The sequence below is a fragment of the Schistocerca cancellata genome, unplaced genomic scaffold (genome assembly GCF_023864275.1).
Source record: "Schistocerca cancellata isolate TAMUIC-IGC-003103 unplaced genomic scaffold, iqSchCanc2.1 HiC_scaffold_748, whole genome shotgun sequence".
NCBI lineage: Eukaryota > Metazoa > Arthropoda > Insecta > Orthoptera > Acrididae > Schistocerca > Schistocerca cancellata.
In genome coordinates, this window is record NW_026046759.1 from 27,383 (window position 1) to 41,148 (window position 13,766).

The 13,766-nt window shown below is 51.3% G+C and overlaps 35 non-coding genes across 35 annotated transcripts; 17 read left to right on the forward strand and 18 right to left on the reverse strand.

Annotated features, from left to right (window-relative positions):
• The first annotated feature begins 80 nt into the window (after nucleotides 1-80).
• Trnad-guc (transfer RNA aspartic acid (anticodon GUC)) lies at nucleotides 81-152 on the forward strand. The gene has a single exon. It is a non-coding gene; the product is annotated as a tRNA-Asp (tRNA).
• Nucleotides 153-388: 236 nt separating this feature from the next.
• Trnam-cau (transfer RNA methionine (anticodon CAU)) lies at nucleotides 389-460 on the reverse strand. Its single transcript has one exon. It is a non-coding gene; the product is annotated as a tRNA-Met (tRNA).
• Nucleotides 461-708: 248 nt separating this feature from the next.
• Trnar-acg (transfer RNA arginine (anticodon ACG)) lies at nucleotides 709-781 on the reverse strand. Its single transcript has one exon. It is a non-coding gene; the product is annotated as a tRNA-Arg (tRNA).
• Nucleotides 782-1,223: 442 nt separating this feature from the next.
• Trnai-uau (transfer RNA isoleucine (anticodon UAU)) lies at nucleotides 1,224-1,315 on the forward strand. The gene is given in 2 exon segments: nucleotides 1,224-1,261; nucleotides 1,280-1,315. It is a non-coding gene; the product is annotated as a tRNA-Ile (tRNA).
• A 111-nt stretch (nucleotides 1,316-1,426) lies between these two features.
• On the forward strand, nucleotides 1,427-1,498 carry Trnad-guc (transfer RNA aspartic acid (anticodon GUC)). Its single transcript has one exon. It is a non-coding gene; the product is annotated as a tRNA-Asp (tRNA).
• A 236-nt stretch (nucleotides 1,499-1,734) lies between these two features.
• Trnam-cau (transfer RNA methionine (anticodon CAU)) lies at nucleotides 1,735-1,806 on the reverse strand. The gene has a single exon. It is a non-coding gene; the product is annotated as a tRNA-Met (tRNA).
• Nucleotides 1,807-2,054: 248 nt separating this feature from the next.
• Trnar-acg (transfer RNA arginine (anticodon ACG)) lies at nucleotides 2,055-2,127 on the reverse strand. The gene has a single exon. It is a non-coding gene; the product is annotated as a tRNA-Arg (tRNA).
• A 442-nt stretch (nucleotides 2,128-2,569) lies between these two features.
• Nucleotides 2,570-2,661, forward strand: Trnai-uau (transfer RNA isoleucine (anticodon UAU)). Its single transcript is given in 2 exon segments — nucleotides 2,570-2,607; nucleotides 2,626-2,661. It is a non-coding gene; the product is annotated as a tRNA-Ile (tRNA).
• A 111-nt stretch (nucleotides 2,662-2,772) lies between these two features.
• Trnad-guc (transfer RNA aspartic acid (anticodon GUC)) lies at nucleotides 2,773-2,844 on the forward strand. The gene has a single exon. It is a non-coding gene; the product is annotated as a tRNA-Asp (tRNA).
• Nucleotides 2,845-3,080: 236 nt separating this feature from the next.
• Nucleotides 3,081-3,152, reverse strand: Trnam-cau (transfer RNA methionine (anticodon CAU)). The gene has a single exon. It is a non-coding gene; the product is annotated as a tRNA-Met (tRNA).
• Nucleotides 3,153-3,400: 248 nt separating this feature from the next.
• Nucleotides 3,401-3,473, reverse strand: Trnar-acg (transfer RNA arginine (anticodon ACG)). Its single transcript has one exon. It is a non-coding gene; the product is annotated as a tRNA-Arg (tRNA).
• Nucleotides 3,474-3,915: 442 nt separating this feature from the next.
• On the forward strand, nucleotides 3,916-4,007 carry Trnai-uau (transfer RNA isoleucine (anticodon UAU)). Its single transcript is given in 2 exon segments — nucleotides 3,916-3,953; nucleotides 3,972-4,007. It is a non-coding gene; the product is annotated as a tRNA-Ile (tRNA).
• A 111-nt stretch (nucleotides 4,008-4,118) lies between these two features.
• Trnad-guc (transfer RNA aspartic acid (anticodon GUC)) lies at nucleotides 4,119-4,190 on the forward strand. The gene has a single exon. It is a non-coding gene; the product is annotated as a tRNA-Asp (tRNA).
• Nucleotides 4,191-4,426: 236 nt separating this feature from the next.
• Trnam-cau (transfer RNA methionine (anticodon CAU)) lies at nucleotides 4,427-4,498 on the reverse strand. Its single transcript has one exon. It is a non-coding gene; the product is annotated as a tRNA-Met (tRNA).
• Nucleotides 4,499-4,746: 248 nt separating this feature from the next.
• Nucleotides 4,747-4,819, reverse strand: Trnar-acg (transfer RNA arginine (anticodon ACG)). The gene has a single exon. It is a non-coding gene; the product is annotated as a tRNA-Arg (tRNA).
• Nucleotides 4,820-5,261: 442 nt separating this feature from the next.
• Nucleotides 5,262-5,353, forward strand: Trnai-uau (transfer RNA isoleucine (anticodon UAU)). Its single transcript is given in 2 exon segments — nucleotides 5,262-5,299; nucleotides 5,318-5,353. It is a non-coding gene; the product is annotated as a tRNA-Ile (tRNA).
• A 111-nt stretch (nucleotides 5,354-5,464) lies between these two features.
• Nucleotides 5,465-5,536, forward strand: Trnad-guc (transfer RNA aspartic acid (anticodon GUC)). The gene has a single exon. It is a non-coding gene; the product is annotated as a tRNA-Asp (tRNA).
• A 236-nt stretch (nucleotides 5,537-5,772) lies between these two features.
• On the reverse strand, nucleotides 5,773-5,844 carry Trnam-cau (transfer RNA methionine (anticodon CAU)). The gene has a single exon. It is a non-coding gene; the product is annotated as a tRNA-Met (tRNA).
• Nucleotides 5,845-6,092: 248 nt separating this feature from the next.
• On the reverse strand, nucleotides 6,093-6,165 carry Trnar-acg (transfer RNA arginine (anticodon ACG)). Its single transcript has one exon. It is a non-coding gene; the product is annotated as a tRNA-Arg (tRNA).
• A 442-nt stretch (nucleotides 6,166-6,607) lies between these two features.
• Nucleotides 6,608-6,699, forward strand: Trnai-uau (transfer RNA isoleucine (anticodon UAU)). The gene is given in 2 exon segments: nucleotides 6,608-6,645; nucleotides 6,664-6,699. It is a non-coding gene; the product is annotated as a tRNA-Ile (tRNA).
• Nucleotides 6,700-6,810: 111 nt separating this feature from the next.
• Trnad-guc (transfer RNA aspartic acid (anticodon GUC)) lies at nucleotides 6,811-6,882 on the forward strand. Its single transcript has one exon. It is a non-coding gene; the product is annotated as a tRNA-Asp (tRNA).
• Nucleotides 6,883-7,118: 236 nt separating this feature from the next.
• Trnam-cau (transfer RNA methionine (anticodon CAU)) lies at nucleotides 7,119-7,190 on the reverse strand. The gene has a single exon. It is a non-coding gene; the product is annotated as a tRNA-Met (tRNA).
• A 248-nt stretch (nucleotides 7,191-7,438) lies between these two features.
• Trnar-acg (transfer RNA arginine (anticodon ACG)) lies at nucleotides 7,439-7,511 on the reverse strand. The gene has a single exon. It is a non-coding gene; the product is annotated as a tRNA-Arg (tRNA).
• Nucleotides 7,512-7,953: 442 nt separating this feature from the next.
• Nucleotides 7,954-8,045, forward strand: Trnai-uau (transfer RNA isoleucine (anticodon UAU)). The gene is given in 2 exon segments: nucleotides 7,954-7,991; nucleotides 8,010-8,045. It is a non-coding gene; the product is annotated as a tRNA-Ile (tRNA).
• Nucleotides 8,046-8,156: 111 nt separating this feature from the next.
• On the forward strand, nucleotides 8,157-8,228 carry Trnad-guc (transfer RNA aspartic acid (anticodon GUC)). The gene has a single exon. It is a non-coding gene; the product is annotated as a tRNA-Asp (tRNA).
• A 236-nt stretch (nucleotides 8,229-8,464) lies between these two features.
• Nucleotides 8,465-8,536, reverse strand: Trnam-cau (transfer RNA methionine (anticodon CAU)). The gene has a single exon. It is a non-coding gene; the product is annotated as a tRNA-Met (tRNA).
• Nucleotides 8,537-8,784: 248 nt separating this feature from the next.
• On the reverse strand, nucleotides 8,785-8,857 carry Trnar-acg (transfer RNA arginine (anticodon ACG)). Its single transcript has one exon. It is a non-coding gene; the product is annotated as a tRNA-Arg (tRNA).
• A 442-nt stretch (nucleotides 8,858-9,299) lies between these two features.
• Trnai-uau (transfer RNA isoleucine (anticodon UAU)) lies at nucleotides 9,300-9,391 on the forward strand. The gene is given in 2 exon segments: nucleotides 9,300-9,337; nucleotides 9,356-9,391. It is a non-coding gene; the product is annotated as a tRNA-Ile (tRNA).
• Nucleotides 9,392-9,502: 111 nt separating this feature from the next.
• Trnad-guc (transfer RNA aspartic acid (anticodon GUC)) lies at nucleotides 9,503-9,574 on the forward strand. Its single transcript has one exon. It is a non-coding gene; the product is annotated as a tRNA-Asp (tRNA).
• Nucleotides 9,575-9,810: 236 nt separating this feature from the next.
• Trnam-cau (transfer RNA methionine (anticodon CAU)) lies at nucleotides 9,811-9,882 on the reverse strand. Its single transcript has one exon. It is a non-coding gene; the product is annotated as a tRNA-Met (tRNA).
• Nucleotides 9,883-10,130: 248 nt separating this feature from the next.
• Trnar-acg (transfer RNA arginine (anticodon ACG)) lies at nucleotides 10,131-10,203 on the reverse strand. Its single transcript has one exon. It is a non-coding gene; the product is annotated as a tRNA-Arg (tRNA).
• Nucleotides 10,204-10,645: 442 nt separating this feature from the next.
• On the forward strand, nucleotides 10,646-10,737 carry Trnai-uau (transfer RNA isoleucine (anticodon UAU)). The gene is given in 2 exon segments: nucleotides 10,646-10,683; nucleotides 10,702-10,737. It is a non-coding gene; the product is annotated as a tRNA-Ile (tRNA).
• Nucleotides 10,738-10,848: 111 nt separating this feature from the next.
• On the forward strand, nucleotides 10,849-10,920 carry Trnad-guc (transfer RNA aspartic acid (anticodon GUC)). Its single transcript has one exon. It is a non-coding gene; the product is annotated as a tRNA-Asp (tRNA).
• A 236-nt stretch (nucleotides 10,921-11,156) lies between these two features.
• Trnam-cau (transfer RNA methionine (anticodon CAU)) lies at nucleotides 11,157-11,228 on the reverse strand. Its single transcript has one exon. It is a non-coding gene; the product is annotated as a tRNA-Met (tRNA).
• A 237-nt stretch (nucleotides 11,229-11,465) lies between these two features.
• Trnar-acg (transfer RNA arginine (anticodon ACG)) lies at nucleotides 11,466-11,538 on the reverse strand. The gene has a single exon. It is a non-coding gene; the product is annotated as a tRNA-Arg (tRNA).
• Between the last annotated feature and the right edge of the window lie 2,228 nt (nucleotides 11,539-13,766).

Genomic DNA, 13,766 nt, shown 5'->3' on the forward strand with positions numbered 1-13,766 from the left:
GCATCGGGACGCTAGATTTGAGATGAATCACCTACTTGAGAAGAATAAGTGTGCGTGCGTTGTGCGTATCGTTTGCGTATTCCTCGGTAGTATAGTGGTTAGTATCCCCGCCTGTCACGCGGGAGACCGGGGTTCGATTCCCCGCCGGGGAGGTGCGATTTTTATATCGCGAAAGTTGCACGTGTGGCCCGATAGGACATTAACGTTGTGATCGAGAAATGTAGTTGCTGCAGAATCGTAAGAAACTCTGCGTCTTAGGAAGTGTTTCTCGTATTCTCCACACGACGTCGTCATCGTTTCAGAACTTACAGGGTTTGCTGTTGACGCTGGGTCAGCGCACCCCAGGCTTAATGATCGAGCTCGAAGCACCCAAGAAAAAGAACAATTTTAGCAGAGCGTGGTTTCGATCCACGGACCTCTGGGTTATGGGCCCAGCACGCTTCCACTGCGCCACTCTGCTGCGTGACGTGGGACACTTGGAAAAGCATTGTCTGCGTCGCGTACCGTTTACTTAACTGTGCAACATCTCTCAGCTTGACTTGTCTCGACTTTGCTCGACTGACGCTACGCTGACGCTTGCACGAAGCGATAGTTACCACGATCGTCTCGAGATGCAGCTGCGAGATGCTCAGGATTGACATTGCACTCCACGCAGGTGGAAACATTCGAATGCACTGCCTAGCTACGCGCCCGCAACTAACAAAATGCCGACCCTGCCAGGATTCGAACCTGGAATCTTCTGATCCGTAGTCAGACGCGTTATCCGTTGCGCCACAGGGCCACTGTTCGCCTTTCGTCATATGAGGCGGGTACACATCGCAGAGCAACGTGTTCTCCGTGGCTCGGCAACTGCGTGTCGTCCACTGACAACGGCGGCGCGGCCACTCTGGTCTTCCGCACTCTGCAGGGAGCTGCCAAGGAAGGCATCTCTCCTCCAGCTGCTCGGCCACGGTGCGCCTGCATAGCTTAGAGCTTGCCACACATCTGCCCTCGCTGTTGGACAGGTAGCAGAAGGCAAGGCGCGCGTTTTTCTGCAATTTTTCGGTGATGACAAGCGGTTGATATGCTTGTAAGTGTAGCATATGAAACAAGAATCGTATGAAGCATCCGTAGCCAGGTGCTAAAGTCGCAGTATGGCCGCAGGTGACGGTCGTATGATGGGTCTGTAGCCACAACAGGTTGGCGGCAAAGCAAATACCGCTAACTGAAAGCACCCTGCTGTAGCCCCAGTGGCGCAATTGGTTAGCGCACGGTACTTATAAGGCAGTAGCCGTGAGCAATGCCGGGGTTGTGAGTTCGAGCCTCACCTGGGGCATACTTTTATTTCGTAGCAGCTGACTCTGAAAGCATCGGGACGCTAGATTTGAGATGAATCACCTACTTGAGAAGAATAAGTGTGCGTGCGTTGTGCGTATCGTTTGCGTATTCCTCGGTAGTATAGTGGTTAGTATCCCCGCCTGTCACGCGGGAGACCGGGGTTCGATTCCCCGCCGGGGAGGTGCGATTTTTATATCGCGAAAGTTGCACGTGTGGCCCGATAGGACATTAACGTTGTGATCGAGAAATGTAGTTGCTGCAGAATCGTAAGAAACTCTGCGTCTTAGGAAGTGTTTCTCGTATTCTCCACACGACGTCGTCATCGTTTCAGAACTTACAGGGTTTGCTGTTGACGCTGGGTCAGCGCACCCCAGGCTTAATGATCGAGCTCGAAGCACCCAAGAAAAAGAACAATTTTAGCAGAGCGTGGTTTCGATCCACGGACCTCTGGGTTATGGGCCCAGCACGCTTCCACTGCGCCACTCTGCTGCGTGACGTGGGACACTTGGAAAAGCATTGTCTGCGTCGCGTACCGTTTACTTAACTGTGCAACATCTCTCAGCTTGACTTGTCTCGACTTTGCTCGACTGACGCTACGCTGACGCTTGCACGAAGCGATAGTTACCACGATCGTCTCGAGATGCAGCTGCGAGATGCTCAGGATTGACATTGCACTCCACGCAGGTGGAAACATTCGAATGCACTGCCTAGCTACGCGCCCGCAACTAACAAAATGCCGACCCTGCCAGGATTCGAACCTGGAATCTTCTGATCCGTAGTCAGACGCGTTATCCGTTGCGCCACAGGGCCACTGTTCGCCTTTCGTCATATGAGGCGGGTACACATCGCAGAGCAACGTGTTCTCCGTGGCTCGGCAACTGCGTGTCGTCCACTGACAACGGCGGCGCGGCCACTCTGGTCTTCCGCACTCTGCAGGGAGCTGCCAAGGAAGGCATCTCTCCTCCAGCTGCTCGGCCACGGTGCGCCTGCATAGCTTAGAGCTTGCCACACATCTGCCCTCGCTGTTGGACAGGTAGCAGAAGGCAAGGCGCGCGTTTTTCTGCAATTTTTCGGTGATGACAAGCGGTTGATATGCTTGTAAGTGTAGCATATGAAACAAGAATCGTATGAAGCATCCGTAGCCAGGTGCTAAAGTCGCAGTATGGCCGCAGGTGACGGTCGTATGATGGGTCTGTAGCCACAACAGGTTGGCGGCAAAGCAAATACCGCTAACTGAAAGCACCCTGCTGTAGCCCCAGTGGCGCAATTGGGTAGCGCACGGTACTTATAAGGCAGTAGCCGTGAGCAATGCCGGGGTTGTGAGTTCGAGCCTCACCTGGGGCATACTTTTATTTCGTAGCAGCTGACTCTGAAAGCATCGGGACGCTAGATTTGAGATGAATCACCTACTTGAGAAGAATAAGTGTGCGTGCGTTGTGCGTATCGTTTGCGTATTCCTCGGTAGTATAGTGGTTAGTATCCCCGCCTGTCACGCGGGAGACCGGGGTTCGATTCCCCGCCGGGGAGGTGCGATTTTTATATCGCGAAAGTTGCACGTGTGGCCCGATAGGACATTAACGTTGTGATCGAGAAATGTAGTTGCTGCAGAATCGTAAGAAACTCTGCGTCTTAGGAAGTGTTTCTCGTATTCTCCACACGACGTCGTCATCGTTTCAGAACTTACAGGGTTTGCTGTTGACGCTGGGTCAGCGCACCCCAGGCTTAATGATCGAGCTCGAAGCACCCAAGAAAAAGAACAATTTTAGCAGAGCGTGGTTTCGATCCACGGACCTCTGGGTTATGGGCCCAGCACGCTTCCACTGCGCCACTCTGCTGCGTGACGTGGGACACTTGGAAAAGCATTGTCTGCGTCGCGTACCGTTTACTTAACTGTGCAACATCTCTCAGCTTGACTTGTCTCGACTTTGCTCGACTGACGCTACGCTGACGCTTGCACGAAGCGATAGTTACCACGATCGTCTCGAGATGCAGCTGCGAGATGCTCAGGATTGACATTGCACTCCACGCAGGTGGAAACATTCGAATGCACTGCCTAGCTACGCGCCCGCAACTAACAAAATGCCGACCCTGCCAGGATTCGAACCTGGAATCTTCTGATCCGTAGTCAGACGCGTTATCCGTTGCGCCACAGGGCCACTGTTCGCCTTTCGTCATATGAGGCGGGTACACATCGCAGAGCAACGTGTTCTCCGTGGCTCGGCAACTGCGTGTCGTCCACTGACAACGGCGGCGCGGCCACTCTGGTCTTCCGCACTCTGCAGGGAGCTGCCAAGGAAGGCATCTCTCCTCCAGCTGCTCGGCCACGGTGCGCCTGCATAGCTTAGAGCTTGCCACACATCTGCCCTCGCTGTTGGACAGGTAGCAGAAGGCAAGGCGCGCGTTTTTCTGCAATTTTTCGGTGATGACAAGCGGTTGATATGCTTGTAAGTGTAGCATATGAAACAAGAATCGTATGAAGCATCCGTAGCCAGGTGCTAAAGTCGCAGTATGGCCGCAGGTGACGGTCGTATGATGGGTCTGTAGCCACAACAGGTTGGCGGCAAAGCAAATACCGCTAACTGAAAGCACCCTGCTGTAGCCCCAGTGGCGCAATTGGTTAGCGCACGGTACTTATAAGGCAGTAGCCGTGAGCAATGCCGGGGTTGTGAGTTCGAGCCTCACCTGGGGCATACTTTTATTTCGTAGCAGCTGACTCTGAAAGCATCGGGACGCTAGATTTGAGATGAATCACCTACTTGAGAAGAATAAGTGTGCGTGCGTTGTGCGTATCGTTTGCGTATTCCTCGGTAGTATAGTGGTTAGTATCCCCGCCTGTCACGCGGGAGACCGGGGTTCGATTCCCCGCCGGGGAGGTGCGATTTTTATATCGCGAAAGTTGCACGTGTGGCCCGATAGGACATTAACGTTGTGATCGAGAAATGTAGTTGCTGCAGAATCGTAAGAAACTCTGCGTCTTAGGAAGTGTTTCTCGTATTCTCCACACGACGTCGTCATCGTTTCAGAACTTACAGGGTTTGCTGTTGACGCTGGGTCAGCGCACCCCAGGCTTAATGATCGAGCTCGAAGCACCCAAGAAAAAGAACAATTTTAGCAGAGCGTGGTTTCGATCCACGGACCTCTGGGTTATGGGCCCAGCACGCTTCCACTGCGCCACTCTGCTGCGTGACGTGGGACACTTGGAAAAGCATTGTCTGCGTCGCGTACCGTTTACTTAACTGTGCAACATCTCTCAGCTTGACTTGTCTCGACTTTGCTCGACTGACGCTACGCTGACGCTTGCACGAAGCGATAGTTACCACGATCGTCTCGAGATGCAGCTGCGAGATGCTCAGGATTGACATTGCACTCCACGCAGGTGGAAACATTCGAATGCACTGCCTAGCTACGCGCCCGCAACTAACAAAATGCCGACCCTGCCAGGATTCGAACCTGGAATCTTCTGATCCGTAGGCAGACGCGTTATCCGTTGCGCCACAGGGCCACTGTTCGCCTTTCGTCATATGAGGCGGGTACACATCGCAGAGCAACGTGTTCTCCGTGGCTCGGCAACTGCGTGTCGTCCACTGACAACGGCGGCGCGGCCACTCTGGTCTTCCGCACTCTGCAGGGAGCTGCCAAGGAAGGCATCTCTCCTCCAGCTGCTCGGCCACGGTGCGCCTGCATAGCTTAGAGCTTGCCACACATCTGCCCTCGCTGTTGGACAGGTAGCAGAAGGCAAGGCGCGCGTTTTTCTGCAATTTTTCGGTGATGACAAGCGGTTGATATGCTTGTAAGTGTAGCATATGAAACAAGAATCGTATGAAGCATCCGTAGCCAGGTGCTAAAGTCGCAGTATGGCCGCAGGTGACGGTCGTATGATGGGTCTGTAGCCACAACAGGTTGGCGGCAAAGCAAATACCGCTAACTGAAAGCACCCTGCTGTAGCCCCAGTGGCGCAATTGGTTAGCGCACGGTACTTATAAGGCAGTAGCCGTGAGCAATGCCGGGGTTGTGAGTTCGAGCCTCACCTGGGGCATACTTTTATTTCGTAGCAGCTGACTCTGAAAGCATCGGGACGCTAGATTTGAGATGAATCACCTACTTGAGAAGAATAAGTGTGCGTGCGTTGTGCGTATCGTTTGCGTATTCCTCGGTAGTATAGTGGTTAGTATCCCCGCCTGTCACGCGGGAGACCGGGGTTCGATTCCCCGCCGGGGAGGTGCGATTTTTATATCGCGAAAGTTGCACGTGTGGCCCGATAGGACATTAACGTTGTGATCGAGAAATGTAGTTGCTGCAGAATCGTAAGAAACTCTGCGTCTTAGGAAGTGTTTCTCGTATTCTCCACACGACGTCGTCATCGTTTCAGAACTTACAGGGTTTGCTGTTGACGCTGGGTCAGCGCACCCCAGGCTTAATGATCGAGCTCGAAGCACCCAAGAAAAAGAACAATTTTAGCAGAGCGTGGTTTCGATCCACGGACCTCTGGGTTATGGGCCCAGCACGCTTCCACTGCGCCACTCTGCTGTGTGACGTGGGACACTTGGAAAAGCATTGTCTGCGTCGCGTACCGTTTACTTAACTGTGCAACATCTCTCAGCTTGACTTGTCTCGACTTTGCTCGACTGACGCTACGCTGACGCTTGCACGAAGCGATAGTTACCACGATCGTCTCGAGATGCAGCTGCGAGATGCTCAGGATTGACATTGCACTCCACGCAGGTGGAAACATTCGAATGCACTGCCTAGCTACGCGCCCGCAACTAACAAAATGCCGACCCTGCCAGGATTCGAACCTGGAATCTTCTGATCCGTAGTCAGACGCGTTATCCGTTGCGCCACAGGGCCACTGTTCGCCTTTCGTCATATGAGGCGGGTACACATCGCAGAGCAACGTGTTCTCCGTGGCTCGGCAACTGCGTGTCGTCCACTGACAACGGCGGCGCGGCCACTCTGGTCTTCCGCACTCTGCAGGGAGCTGCCAAGGAAGGCATCTCTCCTCCAGCTGCTCGGCCACGGTGCGCCTGCATAGCTTAGAGCTTGCCACACATCTGCCCTCGCTGTTGGACAGGTAGCAGAAGGCAAGGCGCGCGTTTTTCTGCAATTTTTCGGTGATGACAAGCGGTTGATATGCTTGTAAGTGTAGCATATGAAACAAGAATCGTATGAAGCATCCGTAGCCAGGTGCTAAAGTCGCAGTATGGCCGCAGGTGACGGTCGTATGATGGGTCTGTAGCCACAACAGGTTGGCGGCAAAGCAAATACCGCTAACTGAAAGCACCCTGCTGTAGCCCCAGTGGCGCAATTGGTTAGCGCACGGTACTTATAAGGCAGTAGCCGTGAGCAATGCCGGGGTTGTGAGTTCGAGCCTCACCTGGGGCATACTTTTATTTCGTAGCAGCTGACTCTGAAAGCATCGGGACGCTAGATTTGAGATGAATCACCTACTTGAGAAGAATAAGTGTGCGTGCGTTGTGCGTATCGTTTGCGTATTCCTCGGTAGTATAGTGGTTAGTATCCCCGCCTGTCACGCGGGAGACCGGGGTTCGATTCCCCGCCGGGGAGGTGCGATTTTTATATCGCGAAAGTTGCACGTGTGGCCCGATAGGACATTAACGTTGTGATCGAGAAATGTAGTTGCTGCAGAATCGTAAGAAACTCTGCGTCTTAGGAAGTGTTTCTCGTATTCTCCACACGACGTCGTCATCGTTTCAGAACTTACAGGGTTTGCTGTTGACGCTGGGTCAGCGCACCCCAGGCTTAATGATCGAGCTCGAAGCACCCAAGAAAAAGAACAATTTTAGCAGAGCGTGGTTTCGATCCACGGACCTCTGGGTTATGGGCCCAGCACGCTTCCACTGCGCCACTCTGCTGCGTGACGTGGGACACTTGGAAAAGCATTGTCTGCGTCGCGTACCGTTTACTTAACTGTGCAACATCTCTCAGCTTGACTTGTCTCGACTTTGCTCGACTGACGCTACGCTGACGCTTGCACGAAGCGATAGTTACCACGATCGTCTCGAGATGCAGCTGCGAGATGCTCAGGATTGACATTGCACTCCACGCAGGTGGAAACATTCGAATGCACTGCCTAGCTACGCGCCCGCAACTAACAAAATGCCGACCCTGCCAGGATTCGAACCTGGAATCTTCTGATCCGTAGTCAGACGCGTTATCCGTTGCGCCACAGGGCCACTGTTCGCCTTTCGTCATATGAGGCGGGTACACATCGCAGAGCAACGTGTTCTCCGTGGCTCGGCAACTGCGTGTCGTCCACTGACAACGGCGGCGCGGCCACTCTGGTCTTCCGCACTCTGCAGGGAGCTGCCAAGGAAGGCATCTCTCCTCCAGCTGCTCGGCCACGGTGCGCCTGCATAGCTTAGAGCTTGCCACACATCTGCCCTCGCTGTTGGACAGGTAGCAGAAGGCAAGGCGCGCGTTTTTCTGCAATTTTTCGGTGATGACAAGCGGTTGATATGCTTGTAAGTGTAGCATATGAAACAAGAATCGTATGAAGCATCCGTAGCCAGGTGCTAAAGTCGCAGTATGGCCGCAGGTGACGGTCGTATGATGGGTCTGTAGCCACAACAGGTTGGCGGCAAAGCAAATACCGCTAACTGAAAGCACCCTGCTGTAGCCCCAGTGGCGCAATTGGTTAGCGCACGGTACTTATAAGGCAGTAGCCGTGAGCAATGCCGGGGTTGTGAGTTCGAGCCTCACCTGGGGCATACTTTTATTTCGTAGCAGCTGACTCTGAAAGCATCGGGACGCTAGATTTGAGATGAATCACCTACTTGAGAAGAATAAGTGTGCGTGCGTTGTGCGTATCGTTTGCGTATTCCTCGGTAGTATAGTGGTTAGTATCCCCGCCTGTCACGCGGGAGACCGGGGTTCGATTCCCCGCCGGGGAGGTGCGATTTTTATATCGCGAAAGTTGCACGTGTGGCCCGATAGGACATTAACGTTGTGATCGAGAAATGTAGTTGCTGCAGAATCGTAAGAAACTCTGCGTCTTAGGAAGTGTTTCTCGTATTCTCCACACGACGTCGTCATCGTTTCAGAACTTACAGGGTTTGCTGTTGACGCTGGGTCAGCGCACCCCAGGCTTAATGATCGAGCTCGAAGCACCCAAGAAAAAGAACAATTTTAGCAGAGCGTGGTTTCGATCCACGGACCTCTGGGTTATGGGCCCAGCACGCTTCCACTGCGCCACTCTGCTGCGTGACGTGGGACACTTGGAAAAGCATTGTCTGCGTCGCGTACCGTTTACTTAACTGTGCAACATCTCTCAGCTTGACTTGTCTCGACTTTGCTCGACTGACGCTACGCTGACGCTTGCACGAAGCGATATTTACCACGATCGTCTCGAGATGCAGCTGCGAGATGCTCAGGATTGACATTGCACTCCACGCAGGTGGAAACATTCGAATGCACTGCCTAGCTACGCGCCCGCAACTAACAAAATGCCGACCCTGCCAGGATTCGAACCTGGAATCTTCTGATCCGTAGTCAGACGCGTTATCCGTTGCGCCACAGGGCCACTGTTCGCCTTTCGTCATATGAGGCGGGTACACATCGCAGAGCAACGTGTTCTCCGTGGCTCGGCAACTGCGTGTCGTCCACTGACAACGGCGGCGCGGCCACTCTGGTCTTCCGCACTCTGCAGGGAGCTGCCAAGGAAGGCATCTCTCCTCCAGCTGCTCGGCCACGGTGCGCCTGCATAGCTTAGAGCTTGCCACACATCTGCCCTCGCTGTTGGACAGGTAGCAGAAGGCAAGGCGCGCGTTTTTCTGCAATTTTTCGGTGATGACAAGCGGTTGATATGCTTGTAAGTGTAGCATATGAAACAAGAATCGTATGAAGCATCCGTAGCCAGGTGCTAAAGTCGCAGTATGGCCGCAGGTGACGGTCGTATGATGGGTCTGTAGCCACAACAGGTTGGCGGCAAAGCAAATACCGCTAACTGAAAGCACCCTGCTGTAGCCCCAGTGGCGCAATTGGTTAGCGCACGGTACTTATAAGGCAGTAGCCGTGAGCAATGCCGGGGTTGTGAGTTCGAGCCTCACCTGGGGCATACTTTTATTTCGTAGCAGCTGACTCTGAAAGCATCGGGACGCTAGATTTGAGATGAATCACCTACTTGAGAAGAATAAGTGTGCGTGCGTTGTGCGTATCGTTTGCGTATTCCTCGGTAGTATAGTGGTTAGTATCCCCGCCTGTCACGCGGGAGACCGGGGTTCGATTCCCCGCCGGGGAGGTGCGATTTTTATATCGCGAAAGTTGCACGTGTGGCCCGATAGGACATTAACGTTGTGATCGAGAAATGTAGTTGCTGCAGAATCGTAAGAAACTCTGCGTCTTAGGAAGTGTTTCTCGTATTCTCCACACGACGTCGTCATCGTTTCAGAACTTACAGGGTTTGCTGTTGACGCTGGGTCAGCGCACCCCAGGCTTAATGATCGAGCTCGAAGCACCCAAGAAAAAGAACAATTTTAGCAGAGCGTGGTTTCGATCCACGGACCTCTGGGTTATGGGCCCAGCACGCTTCCACTGCGCCACTCTGCTGTGTGACGTGGGACACTTGGAAAAGCATTGTCTGCGTCGCGTACCGTTTACTTAACTGTGCAACATCTCTCAGCTTGACTTGTCTCGACTTTGCTCGACTGACGCTACGCTGACGCTTGCACGAAGCGATAGTTACCACGATCGTCTCGAGATGCAGCTGCGAGATGCTCAGGATTGACATTGCACTCCACGCAGGTGGAAACATTCGAATGCACTGCCTAGCTACGCGCCCGCAACTAACAAAATGCCGACCCTGCCAGGATTCGAACCTGGAATCTTCTGATCCGTAGTCAGACGCGTTATCCGTTGCGCCACAGGGCCACTGTTCGCCTTTCGTCATATGAGGCGGGTACACATCGCAGAGCAACGTGTTCTCCGTGGCTCGGCAACTGCGTGTCGTCCACTGACAACGGCGGCGCGGCCACTCTGGTCTTCCGCACTCTGCAGGGAGCTGCCAAGGAAGGCATCTCTCCTCCAGCTGCTCGGCCACGGTGCGCCTGCATAGCTTAGAGCTTGCCACACATCTGCCCTCGCTGTTGGACAGGTAGCAGAAGGCAAGGCGCGCGTTTTTCTGCAATTTTTCGGTGATGACAAGCGGTTGATATGCTTGTAAGTGTAGCATATGAAACAAGAATCGTATGAAGCATCCGTAGCCAGGTGCTAAAGTCGCAGTATGGCCGCAGGTGACGGTCGTATGATGGGTCTGTAGCCACAACAGGTTGGCGGCAAAGCAAATACCGCTAACTGAAAGCACCCTGCTGTAGCCCCAGTGGCGCAATTGGTTAGCGCACGGTACTTATAAGGCAGTAGCCGTGAGCAATGCCGGGGTTGTGAGTTCGAGCCTCACCTGGGGCATACTTTTATTTCGTAGCAGCTGACTCTGAAAGCATCGGGACGCTAGATTTGAGATGAATCACCTACTTGAGAAGAATAAGTGTGCGTGCGTTGTGCGTATCGTTTGCGTATTCCTCGGTAGTATAGTGGTTAGTATCCCCGCCTGTCACGCGGGAGACCGGGGTTCGATTCCCCGCCGGGGAGGTGCGATTTTTATATCGCGAAAGTTGCACGTGTGGCCCGATAGGACATTAACGTTGTGATCGAGAAATGTAGTTGCTGCAGAATCGTAAGAAACTCTGCGTCTTAGGAAGTGTTTCTCGTATTCTCCACACGACGTCGTCATCGTTTCAGAACTTACAGGGTTTGCTGTTGACGCTGGGTCAGCGCACCCCAGGCTTAATGATCGAGCTCGAAGCACCCAAGAAAAAGAACAATTTTAGCAGAGCGTGGTTTCGATCCACGGACCTCTGGGTTATGGGCCCAGCACGCTTCCACTGCGCCACTCTGCTGCGTGACGTGGGACACTTGGAAAAGCATTGTCTGCGTCGCGTACCGTTTACTTAACTGTGCAACATCTCTCAGCTTGACTTGTCTCGACTTTGCTCGACTGACGCTTGCACGAAGCGATATTTACCACGATCGTCTCGAGATGCAGCTGCGAGATGCTCAGGATTGACATTGCACTCCACGCAGGTGGAAACATTCGAATGCACTGCCTAGCTACGCGCCCGCAACTAACAAAATGCCGACCCTGCCAGGATTCGAACCTGGAATCTTCTGATCCGTAGTCAGACGCGTTATCCGTTGCGCCACAGGGCCACTGTTCGCCTTTCGTCATATGAGGCGGGTACAGTCGTGGACAAAACGAGCGAGACCCCTCGCCTTTCCGTTATGCTGATCCGCATGGCTTTAAAGTCTGCTACACAGCATAACAGGCAAGGCGACGAAGTGCTACCAACATACTATGCACAGGCGTGAAATTGACAAACTATCTGAACTTTTTTAGACTGTTTTCAATAATTTGTAAGACTATATTAATGCTGATTAGTGTGTTAAATACAACACGTAAATATAAGACAGAATGAAGGAAGAAACGCTAATTGGTATGAACTGTACCAATAAAAATGAATTTCAACTTATCGAGATAACATAACTGTTTTAGTAAGACAAAGAACGCCGGATCGTTACGAATTAGCAAAATATTATCCGCTTTCGGCAGCGAAACGGTCTGTGTCAACGTTCAGACCAGTCCTACTGGATTACCGTTGCTGACCTACCATGAAAGTGTGCAAATTTAGCAATGCGTGAAGATTCATAACGAAATTCAGTTAAAAATCATTCAGTGACACACTTAAGTCAATTCCATTATTGACAGAAGTGGAAAAAGTAGGCAGTAACAAGTATGAAATTCTACAAAAGTGTCATATTGACATGCACAGGGCGCCAGTACAGAATAAAGGTAGCGATAAAACGTATTGGGGCCGCGAGAATTTCTTAAAATTGCTTTACTGATATTCTACCTGCCTCCATCGAGATTAGAACCGAAAACAAACCAGACCTTCCTTTCACTACGCTAGCAGACAACCCAGGCAAACAGCCCTCTATTATTACCCCAGACATGAATAAGCCACCAATTTCGCAATGAAAATGGTAAAATGATCTACAGATTCTGTTCCATAGAGCTTTCTGGACTCAAAAACATGAATTTTCTTCCTTTATGTCACCGCTTATGTGATAATCATTCGGGATGTTTATCGAAATAACAAAATACTCTTATTAGAGGGTAAATTTAGTGGGATAATTCTGCACCACATCAGGAAATAAACGGCTACATAGCTGCCAAACATATTCTACACTGTTTCGAATTCTCCACTAGACTCGCCACAGCCAGAAAACGTTCATTAGCCTAAGTGTTTCTTAAGCTACCTAGCAATGGGAATGTTCGCACTTCTAAAACACGGTAGCATTAATACTGGGATGTGAATTACAACGTGTATAGGCAAATGGATTCTATTTGCATTCCTGTAAACGTGATTAGGATCTAAAGCATAGCTACGATTAATATGCTGATGTATCGACTACAACTAGAACATTTCGAATAAAGAGTAGGAGGTGTTATTTATGCGGCTCTCATCTTCAGTAGCTGTCGTAGCTGTTTTCGTTGTTAGGATTTCGTCACCTAAACCGGTAAAAACGGTACCCTACTAGTCTCACTTTCTTGACCGTCTATCGGTCTACCCAACCTTTCAAACCCGTTTACCTCCAGAACGGGTAGACATAATAAGCGGAAATGTATCGCACTTCTTGCGGTAACCGGTCCCTTGGTGGTGTAAAAAAGTGAGCTTCTATGTCAACGCAATCTAAAGATACGGCCGTTTATGTAAAGAAAATTTACGCGAAAGGTCAAAAAATGGCTTCAAGAACTATGCGACCAAACTGCTTATGTCATCAGCCCCTAGACCTAGAACTACTTAAACCTAGCTAGCCTAAGGACATCACAGTCCGCATCGACTACTCAGTTTGTATATTTTGCTTTTTTTTCATAGTTCCACACAACTTCTTCCTGTTTTCTCGATTGATCTGTGTTCAGTTTTTCAAGGCCTATCCACTGCGCCAACTTATAGGGAGGTTCCCTTGTTAGCTATGAAACAACTGTAGCGAAACGGAGCATCCTCGTTATCCATGTGATGGATAAGACGACTAATTCGCAACATAAATGTCAGTGTAAGCATCAATTTATGTTGGAACGTGCTTCCTGGACCAAATAACATACGTTTCCTACGTCTTCAATACGAATCATGAAGCAAATGTAATTTAAAGGACATAAAAATATCGAGTGATTTTACTAACATAATTATAAACCACCCACGAACATAAATCGATGATCACATAGTTGTAAAAAAGTAGTCTACAGTATTGCCATTGTCCATTAGACTAGCAGCAGGAAGAAAACGTACGCTCAGCTGTGATGAGATATCTTGCACTGACGAAGCTCGCGCTTCGAAGACACCACAGCATCGTCTGCCACCATTTCATGGGAAACGAAA